We start from the raw sequence: 11,132 nt of genomic DNA, 5'->3' as shown, positions 1-11,132 counted from the left end.
TAAGTTATATTTTTTTACTTTTTTATACTTCAATTTGAGCAGCAATATTACTGTTTTCAGTTATTGCCCAATAGAAAATATATATATTTCTAAGAATTATCTTCACAATTAGATTACCAAGTCAGATGTGAGTTTTGATGTTTTATATTTTTCTTAATATTTTTAAAATATATATATTTTTTGTTGTTAGTATCAAGAACACTAATTTAATCTTTTGATTCTTTGTAAATATCATTTTAATGGACAACACATCGTAGGAACTAGGACATAAATGTTTTTTGCCTATTTAGATAGTTAATATTCTGATCTTGGCTTGTATAAAGAAAGGGAGCAGAAATGAAGTTATGAGAACGGATATCTCTTTGTCCAATGAGAGATCTAACATGCCCATTTTGGTTCCTTCTCTTCTTCAACACTAAGACGATTTCCTTTACAAGTTGTATTAAACAAAACATTATTAAACAAGTCAACATGGCAGTATAATCTTTACTTCAAGAGGTATTGCCCTCAGCAGCAACTACGGGTGTGTAAATGTGTTTAAATTTCTTATGAATGTCTAACATTCTGTGTCAAACTCAATATATTTTAAGCTCAGTACACACCTTGCTATAAAATAGTTTGAAAATCAGTCAACAAAAGCAGCAGCCTTCAAAGATCTAAGTAAACAATTCTAGGAATTTATAATATATATTGGTTTGAAAGGAAAAAAGCAAGTTTTTTTTTCATTTTAATACACAGTTTTCAAATACTCAATTAAAAATAATTTAGAAAAAGGCAATAAGAAATATATTACATGAAAATTAAATAAATCTGACTTTCCATTGTTTACATGTGTAAAAATATGAATATTTGAGGTTAACATAAAATTGAAACTGATCAGAGTAAAATATAATATTAATGATAAGATAATATTTTGTATTAGGGAACGTTTTGAATAATGATCATTCTTTACCCTATCTTTTGTTATGGCTTGGGATATCCATTGCTTAAGGTAAAAATAAATTAATGTCAAGGCAAAGGAAATATTGTTTAGTTTCTTTTTGGTTTTCATTTCAAATGTTTTATCTTTCAATTGCTAGACAATGTATGTAAATGAAATACAATGCATGCACTTAAGATCTCTTAAAGCACTACTATTTTCTTATCTTTAACTTGTGTGAATTAGAAAATGTCTCTTTTAGGCTTTTCTACCTTTAATTTGTGTGACTGTTTTAGAGTTTTGTTTTCTTTGAGGTGAGAGAATATCTGCAAAAATTACTTTGCATGCTGGATGTCTCTCATTGAGAAATTACCTGCCACCGGGCTACTGTCATATCTTCCCTAAACTACTCAATGGGCGACTAAAAGATGTCTCCCACCCTCTCTGTCCCCTGAGATCTATTCTCAACACTTTCAGACCCAAAAGATTACTTTAAGCATTAATTACTTGATACCACTCTCCTGACTAAATCTCTGTAATGGATTTTCCCTTGCTCTTGGGATAAGAGTCTTCGTGTCATACTCTCATGCTCTCCTTAAACTTGTCCTTCAGCCACACTGGTTTCCTTCTTTTTTATCTTTTTAAGTTGCCATGAACCTCCTGTTTTAGAGTTAATTATAGTGCCTGATTTAATGTAATTGTTCTTCTTCTTTTCAAAGTGAGAGGAGAGAAGATAGAGAGACAGAGTAGGATCTACCTGACAACCTCCATTTATGGCCGATGCTCTGCTCATCTGCCACCATGTTTGCAAACAAGCAATCTTAAGCACCTGAGGCAAAGGCTCCACAGAGCCATTCTCAATGCCTGGGGAGATGCACTCCAATCAAGCCATGTCTATGGGAGGCGAAGAGAGAGAGAGAGAGAGAGAGAGAGAGAGAGAGAGAGAGAGAGAGAGAAAGAGAAGGGAGAGAAGGAAGGGTGGAGAAGCAGACAGTTGCTTCTCCTGTGTGCCCAAACCAGGAATAGAACCCCAGAGATCCACGCTTGGGCTAATGCTCTACTACTGAGCTAACCGGCCAGAGCTAATTTAATTTAAGGGAATTTATTTCTAATCCCAAAGACTAGAATTGGACTTCATCTTACATATTTTCAATGCAACTTGTATTTTCCTTAAAACAATAAAAATTGGTACATCCATAGTTGGATGATGATTTGAGTCATTCATTTGCTAAGATTAGACTGTAAATTCAGTAAGGGTAAGCACCTTATTGCTTTCCTGTTATGGGCTAACAGGATACATTAATTAACTCTTGAGGCTTAATCATGTACAAAATAAAATAAAATTTGATAAGTTTTATGAGTGTTTTTTCTTAAATTTGCTTATTTATTAGACAAAATAGTCATTATGAGTAGATAAAAGGATCAATAATAAGCATTGAAGTGCATTCTTGTTTTGTAGCCAAAAATCTTTATGTAAAAGATAAAAAAATATAAACATTTGACTCTAAAGCAATGGATATTTGCTGACTCAAAGTGTGTATAAACTGTCTATGCTACCTTTTAACAATTAATATGCATTCATTAAATATACTTATTTGTGGCTTAACAGATTCCAATTAATTTGAAGAAAGTAGAACAGAAATATTCAAAAGTGTACATTACTGTACCTGTGTAATTAGGCACATTAATTAAATTGAAACCAATCCTAGAGACCATTAACCAACCATAGTAATTTATATCTTACTTATAATGGTTTTAGATTTTGATGTTTCAAGCGATTTGTAGAGATTCAGCTTCAGATATATAAATATAATATACTATTTCATAACATAAAAATCATCAAAAGCATTTTTATATAAATTTTTTAAAAATTTCAGTCACACTAAAAATAAATATTTTTCTACCACTTAAATTTATTTACTTGCCCTGGCTGGTTGGCTCAGTGAACGGAGTGCTGGCCCAGTCAGTGTACACATGAAATGTGACCATCTGCTTCTTTTTCTTCCCTCTCCTCCTTCTATTTCTCTTCCCCTCCTGTAACCAGTGGCTCAATTGGTTCAAGTGTTGGCCACAGGCACTGAAGATAGCTCAACTGATCTGAACATTGGCCCCAAGTGCTGAGGATAGTTTGGTTGATTCAAGCATCGACCCCAGATGGAGAGTCTATCTCCCCTTCCCTCACTTAAAAAAATTATTTAAAATACTTCAAATTATTTTCAAAAAATTTTAGTGATACATTTGAATATGAAATTTTATTTATTACTGTATTTTTCTCATTGAATAAAATAATATATAAAAATTATTTTGCCATGGAAAAATAACTTTCAAGTAAACAAAAGAAAATATAATTATACTGATTTCAGTTATAAACTGCTTTTCTACATGAGGCAATTACTTTCTCCATTATCTATTAACATTCTATTAGTTTCCTTTCATCTTATTTCAGCATATACCTCTTCTTCATTAACACATTGGTGTGTTTCTTTAGCTCCTCTCTATCACTGTCTTTTTTTAAAATACTTTGTACCCTTCCAACCACCAGCCTTCACAGCTCCAACTCAATCACCACAGCTGGTATAAGCTGAGTCCCCCAAAACATATGTTGAAGCCTTAACTCCTAGTATCTTTGAATGTGATCTTATTTGGAAATGGGGTCTTTGCTGATGTAATCAATAGAAGATTAGGTGATAACGTGTGCCCTAATCCAATATGACTCTATCCTCATAAAAAGAGATGTAGAAATAGATGTACCCAGAGGTAAGATGGTATAAAGACACACAGGAGAATGACATTTGATTATAGAAATAGCTCTACAAGGAAAGGACATTTTGGGGATTGCCAGAAATGCCAAGTGCTAAGAAAAAGGCAAGGAACAGATTCTGCCTCTGTGACCTTCAGAGAAAGCATGGCCCCAAGGCACCTTGATTTCAGACTTCCAGCCTCCAGAACATTGAGACGATAAATGCCTATCATTTTCAGTCACCCAGTGTGTGTTCTTTGTTATGGCACACTTACGAAACTCATATAACGGGCACTGGCCTTCTCAACATGTACAATTATAATATAGAGCCCTTTCAAAGCAGTGGCAAATGAAATAAAAGATAATCATACCACAAATTTAGAAAGGCAATCTGAACACTTGGTGAATAGTTTCTCCATTTTTTAAAATTAATTTTAGAGACAAAGAAAGGGAGAGAGAGAGAGAGAGAGAGAGAAACATAGACTTGTTGTTACACTTATTGTGCATTCATTGGTTGATTCTTCTAAGTGCCCTGACCGGGGATCAAAACCACAACCTTGCCATATCAAAAGGATGCTCTAACTAACTGAGCTACTCGACCAGGACCAATTCTCTCCATCTTCGACTACAGCCATTTCTCTACGTCAGCCATCTCCTCAATTCCAATTCCAATTAATAGCAGCAATGTTTTCCACTCTCAGATTTTGAACTACCTAATGAGAACGTACTGCCTCTCAGTTTGTCCACATTCATTCTTACTTCCCATCCTCACAACTAATTGCAAGAAAAAACAAAAACAAACAAGCTCTAATTTTCTGACAAAAGCTAATGCCTTCATCAAGTTTTGATCTAATGTCTCTATCCAACTTAGTATCCAAATTCTGACCTTTGCAGAAAGTCTGTACTGGCCTCAGCATGCTTCCACTGAGGAGAGCATCTGTGGTCATAAGACAATTCCTGAATCAAAGTGTTTTAAAAAATCAGATATGATGGCAACACAGAGAAGCTAAAAAAGAAATCACAAGAGAATGGAGGTCAGATCACTGAAGTGTATCAGCCTAAGCAACAGCACTAGAAAAGCCAGTACGGCTAGAGATGTTCTGAATTTAAGAATTTACCCTAGGGTAAAATAAATAAAATAAAGGCTGCTTGGAAGCATTCGGCACATTGACAAATTGCCTTGGACTTTTTTGCTTTGGGGACATACTATCATAAAAAACCAACTCTTGGTGCTTTGATTGTTTGCTTTATATCTTTAATTATTTCCTCTTTCTGGAAACTGAACATGTTTTCTTTCTGCTAGGTCCTTTTGAAATAGAGCAAACTTATTTACAATTCCCCCATCCTTTAAATAATAAATTATAAAGAGCATTCTCTGACAAAGAATAAAACTAAGACAAATCAATGTCCTTTCTGGATTATTCAGACACATTGTTTCTTTCTTTTTATTCATTAGACTTTTGAAACATTTCTCCAGTTTCCTCTGATCTGCTAACTGATATTTTTCCTGATTCTTCAATTGCCTCTATATTGCTATTCAATGATAAAGTTTTGTTTTTTTAAAAAAATTTACATGATCTTTCTATACTTAGCTATACAGCATCCCTCCCAAGACTTACCCTCATTTACTTTAAACATATTCCCTTCCTCTTCTTTTTCCCAGTCTTCCTCTCTTAGTCTTCTTTTCTGTCAATCACCCTGAGAACTGGCATGAATTCTAGGATTAGCTATCACATTTTGCTTATGACTCTCATGTTAAGATTTCTAACCCAGAAGTTTCCTCTGAATTAAAATTCTTTTTTTTTAAATTGATTGATTTCAGAGAGACAAGGAGAGAAAGAGGAAGAGAGAAGAGTATTCATTTATTTTTCCACTTAGTTGTGCATTTGTTCATTGTGTCTTCTATGTGCCCTAACCTGGGATAGAACCCATACCTTTGCTGTTCAGTAATGAGGATCTTATCAACAGCAAACTGGCTCGGACTTAAAATCCTTTGATTCACTATTTCCCCAGTAACATCAAACTTGGCATGTTCCAAACTAAATGTGTTTTCTCTCAATAATACACCTTTTTTTATATTTTGTTTTTAATGTTTTCATTGGTTGAGAGAGTGAGAAAGGACAAATAGAGAGAGAGAGAGAGAGAGAGAAGGGATGAAAGCGAGAGAAGCATCAACTCATTCTTCCACTTAGTTACTTGATTTACTAGTTGTACACTCCTTGATTGCTTTCTAATGTGCCTTACCTGGGATTCAAACCAGTGACTTGGTGTACCAGGACAATACTTTCTTTACTGAGCCAACCAACCTGGGCTTACTTTTTCTTATTCTGCAAATTTTATTCATGACATAAGTAAGTATCTCTGAGAATTATCCTTTCTTCTTCATCCTTATCACTATTCTCATAGTTTAGGACCGAGTTTTTATTTCTCTTGTCTACTTCAAATCCTTTTTGCAGCTAATCTTGCCCTAAATTTATCCTACATTCTCCTCCTAAAACAAGAATTTTATCAGGTTTCACCTTCTTGAAATTTTTTGGTGACGCTCATAAGCAGCACAGAATCCAGTTTGGTTTCTTGGGATGGAATATAGTGTGACACTATCCCGACTCAGTCTACATCATAGTTCCTGTCTCACAACTTGTGTATCTGCTTTGGAGTGTTTGGCTACTGGACTACTACTGTCATTTTAACAAATTAGTTATATTTCCTTAAGCTGCCCTGGCTTTATACATGTTCCACTGCTTAGACTGGCTTTCCAATTAAGCATTGTTCATTAGATTATCACCCCAACCTGGCATGCTTGTCAAGGTGCTGCTCAAATACCACCCTTTTGGGAATTATTAATTCCTCTTGGTTTGGGAACCTGCATAAGTTATGCAAAGGCAGAGCCTGGACTTTATGCACTTTTGTGACCTCAGCACTCAACTCTGGTTCAAGTCTAGAACAGGCATTTAAATATTTATTGAGTAGAAAAGGCCGTCTCTGCTCTTCCCACCTTAGATCTTCATACACACATCAGGCTGCAGAGCTACATTAGCACTATAGACATGTTTCTTATCTTACCGCACAACACGCAGTTTCTTTGATGTCTGATCTGTGTGTTGACAGGGATTCTGAAACGTTAATGTGTATATGAATTGTCTAGAGAGCTTGTTAACACAGTGAACTTAGACTCCTCCTCGGAGGTTTCGATTCAGTAAGTTGAGATGGGGCACACGCTCACAGGGGTTTCTGCTACTAGTGGTAACAGTGTCTCTGAGAACCACTGGTGTAGAATACATTGAGGGGTAAGAAAGAGGTATTTGGGGAACTGCCAAGCAGTAGATCTGAGGTCCCTTTGTGCAATTATGTTACTTGTTGTCATCATTAAAATCCCAGAATTAGATTTGTTTATTCCAATAATATTATGGGTTTAGTACTGACATTAACAACAGGGTTCAGTGATGAGGATATAAAAATAGAAACAGCTATGTAAATATTCATTTCTGTAGGCTTCCTTCTACCTATTCCTTTTAAATGCATTGCAATATTTTCTCCTCTGCTCTCCTTTCTATGATAAATCTTTATTGAACCTATAGGTTAATGTGTATCTAATCTATAGTGTCTGTTTTGTTGTTGTTGAACTGCCACTACAATTTTAAATTTAAGTATAAATTTTAAAAAGTGTAAATTTTAAAGTATGTTTTAAAAAATATATTTTCTCCTAGATCTCATTTGATATTACTACACACAGGTAGGATTAACCAGTTTGACATTTTTATGCTCATTTCAGAAATGAGGAAACTGAGATCCATAGGGCAACGATGCTGTCTGAGGTACTATGGTTAGAAAGTTTCAAAGTTGGCAGGAAGTTAGTAGATGTCACCTAATGTAGTGAGCTTTTGAAGAACACCACCCACCAGACATAATGGATGTTCATGAACATTTATGTAAATCAGAGTAGCCACAGCTCAGGCTGACACTGACACCTTTTGTGACAATATTTCTAAGTGTGGAGAACAGAGCTTTTATAGCTAAACTTTGACAACTCAGGTTTTAGCTCAACATATTACTATTAACTCTATGTCATTGGAACAGTGACTTAACATCTCATAAGCAGCTCATGACTACCATCTCATAATTATCATTTGGAAAATAAAAACGAGAGCAGTCATAAATATTAAATTAAGTACTAGATAGATTTTTTTTCTTAGAATATATGCTTTGGTTCAAAAGAGAAACTAGCCAAAAATGTGTGACTGTGACTAAGAAGGAGGCCAATTAATGAGGCCCGGATCTGCTGTCACTGTTTAGATAGAATGTTGAGAAAACTGGACAAGATACAGGTATCGTGAAAAGATCCACAGTAAGTTTCTTACAACATTGTTAAAAATAACATCACAATTTAAAAAACAGATAAAAATAAATATAAGGCACGGTTAATATCTAGGGAAGTAAAATTGAGATTAAGAAATGCAAAGAATCATTCTTTTAAAATGTATCTTATAGTTATATCTGGATATAAAAGTTACACAAAATTTACTTGGCTGAAATACAATCCGTATTGTTTGCTTTGTAAGTGTAAAGAGATATGCCATTTGCATGTATGTAGGGTGTGTGTGTGTGCATGTGTCACATGAATGTATCCCTTAAGACAAATTAATTGTTTCCCCTCGTAAACCCTTTGCTTCTTTGTATTTTATATATTTAGGTCTCTCATTCTTGATAGCCAAATTATTTTGATTTCATATACACAAACCTATATGCCATGAAATTAAGATGGGGTTGTACTACATTTAGCATAAAAAGAACAAAACTTCTTGTTAGAAGGGAAAAGAAAAGCTTGGCCCAGTGCCCATTATTTTGCCTCGCTAGGCACATTATTCTTACTCTGCATTTAGCAGGAAAATACTGGTCTTTTGTGAAGGAGCTTGATTTCAACTAAATCTTCACTGTATTTTTACCTTGTACATGTACTTTTACAGACACAAATCCTTATAAATGATTTCTATTAGATTTAAAGATTTCTGCTGTCTGAGAAGATGCAATGCAGTGCGTTTCTGCTTCTGAGTTGGTACAGCTCATTCCTTTTATATTGCAAAGTATATTCTTACAGGAATGCAATTCATGCCATCATTTTCTATGTAGGTTGCATGGCATTTGAGACATAGTGACAGAAAGAAATGATTACAGAATACCTGCAGTATATTTTGCTGAATGTTAACAGCAGGTTCAGTTGTGTTTCATTTCTGACCTTGTGAAATGCTTCCTTGCTTATGCACTGCTTTATTCATCAAATATACAAACTGCTACGAGGGCTTCAGCTGCTTGCACCAGGATATAGGTCTGAAAACAAATGTTGCTCAGGTCAGTTTCACAAGTACCAGTTTTCTTTTATTATTCCATGGCATGACAAATGCATGATGTAGATTTTTATATTTTCAATGTGATCCAGAGGAGTCTTAACACTCATTTGCTTCATGTGACTGCTTCTTGTTCTATACTATTAAAAATATCTACCAGCTATCAAGTCAGCTAACATTTCTAATTAGAGATACTGAATATTGTTCATTATTATCTGTTTATCATAATTCAATATGTGTGTATGATTCTGTGTCTGAGTATGTGTGTGTGTTAATGGTACAATATTTGCATGGAAAAATTTAAGTATCTGCACATTGTAAACCTCAGCAAAATTCTGAGGCTATGAGCTTTTAGAATTTGTATATGTTTGTGATGTTTGCATAGTTATTATAGAAATTATTTAAGATGCTAATAGAAGCAAGAGTTTTAATTTATTTTTGAAACTTATAATAAACTAAAGCAATCAAATATTAGAAACAAACACACCTGTGGAGAACAAGGCACAGTTTTATTCTTCAATTCAAATTTGAGTAGATTTTTTTTTAGATTTTCTATATGTCTAACATTCTAAAGTGTGTGACTCAGAGACTAATCAATTGCGATCTGGTGATGATAAATTATAGATAAAGTAAGAATTTACATTTACATATTATTCTAGAGTTAGTGAAATTTTCTACAACTTAAAAAGAAAAAACACCTCTAGTTACATGATTTTGCCTAAGACAGATATTAATGCACTTAGGCATAGAAACACTATTTATGCACAATAACACTCAGGCAATTTTTCAAGGATGAAAATATAGTCCATAGTTTCAAAGAAATATCAGGAATGGATTTTTCTCATTTAATTTTAAAAGGAACATATTCAACTTAAGCAGAGAGAAAAATCTCAGAAGCAAGTATTGCCTAGCCTATAGAAGCTATGAAAAATGAATGCGGAACTGTAACTTTGTGGTAAGCACTATGGTGCAGGTGAATGGGCTTTATTTTATCTGATGATTACCCTATGTACACAGCCACTGCAGGATGTGTTTAGGGAATACCCAATATTCTTCTAACAGTTTCAATAAACTGAATCATGAACTTGGTCACCAGAGATAAAGGTAGGACATAAAGAAATATTGTGCATGCTGGTCTGCTAAGTCATTTTACCCTCTGGGATCCAAAGACAGTCATTGATGTTTAGAAGAAAATGCCATAGATCTAAACAATTATATTAAACAGGACATATTGGGAAATAGTTAATACACACCAAGACTTTGTATATTATTCCAAATAAACATCTTCAAGAAAATAAATATAACTTTTTGTAACATAAAGTACACCCCAATAACAAAGTTTATATTTTATGTATCAATTTTTCTATGTTCTTTACATAATTGGAATATATTGTATAGTAATTTAAAGTACTAGCATCTTTGCATTTTTTCTCACCATAGAAATTGTGTTTTCTATTTAGCATAAGTATGCAAATAGTTATTAGAATTTAGCTATTATTATAAATGGTAGCTAAAAGATTTATACCTTATTAAAAATGTCTACTGCTATAAGTTACAAATTACCTAGTTAAATGTTGAGGTATCTCCATTAATATTAAGGTTTTAGTTTTAAAATACTCACTTTACTGACGATAGTGGTGTACACAATTTAAAGATATCACCCCCCCAAAAATTTATTTTTTATTATAGAACTATAAACATTGCTTGTAACTGCTTGATCATGTATCTGTTTCTTCCATTAGACTTTGGGCTCCCCAAGTCCAAAGATGATATCTAACTAATATCTTTATTTTTAACATTATATAATATGTGCTATGTAATAGGTAATAAAAACTAAATGTGTGTCAATTTAGCAAACATAAATGTACAGAATTGAAATAAACATATTAATATAATTTCATATACTATTAAAAGCCATACCATTAAGTCTACTGACTCAGTTGCAGAATTAAAAAACAAAACAAATTTTCTTTATCTTAATGACATTATTGAGTCTTCAGGAAATTCAATTCTCTAGATAATGTGTGTAATCAAAGGTGCTTCGATATCATTGAGATTCAAGCACAGTAATTATAGTAGAATCTGCAAACTGTATTTTATTTGTGCAGTAACTACCACTAGAAATCCAAAT

The sequence above is a fragment of the Saccopteryx bilineata genome, chromosome 1 (assembly GCF_036850765.1).
Source record: "Saccopteryx bilineata isolate mSacBil1 chromosome 1, mSacBil1_pri_phased_curated, whole genome shotgun sequence".
Classification (NCBI taxonomy): domain Eukaryota; kingdom Metazoa; phylum Chordata; class Mammalia; order Chiroptera; family Emballonuridae; genus Saccopteryx; species Saccopteryx bilineata.
This window is presented reverse-complemented; position numbering follows the sequence as displayed.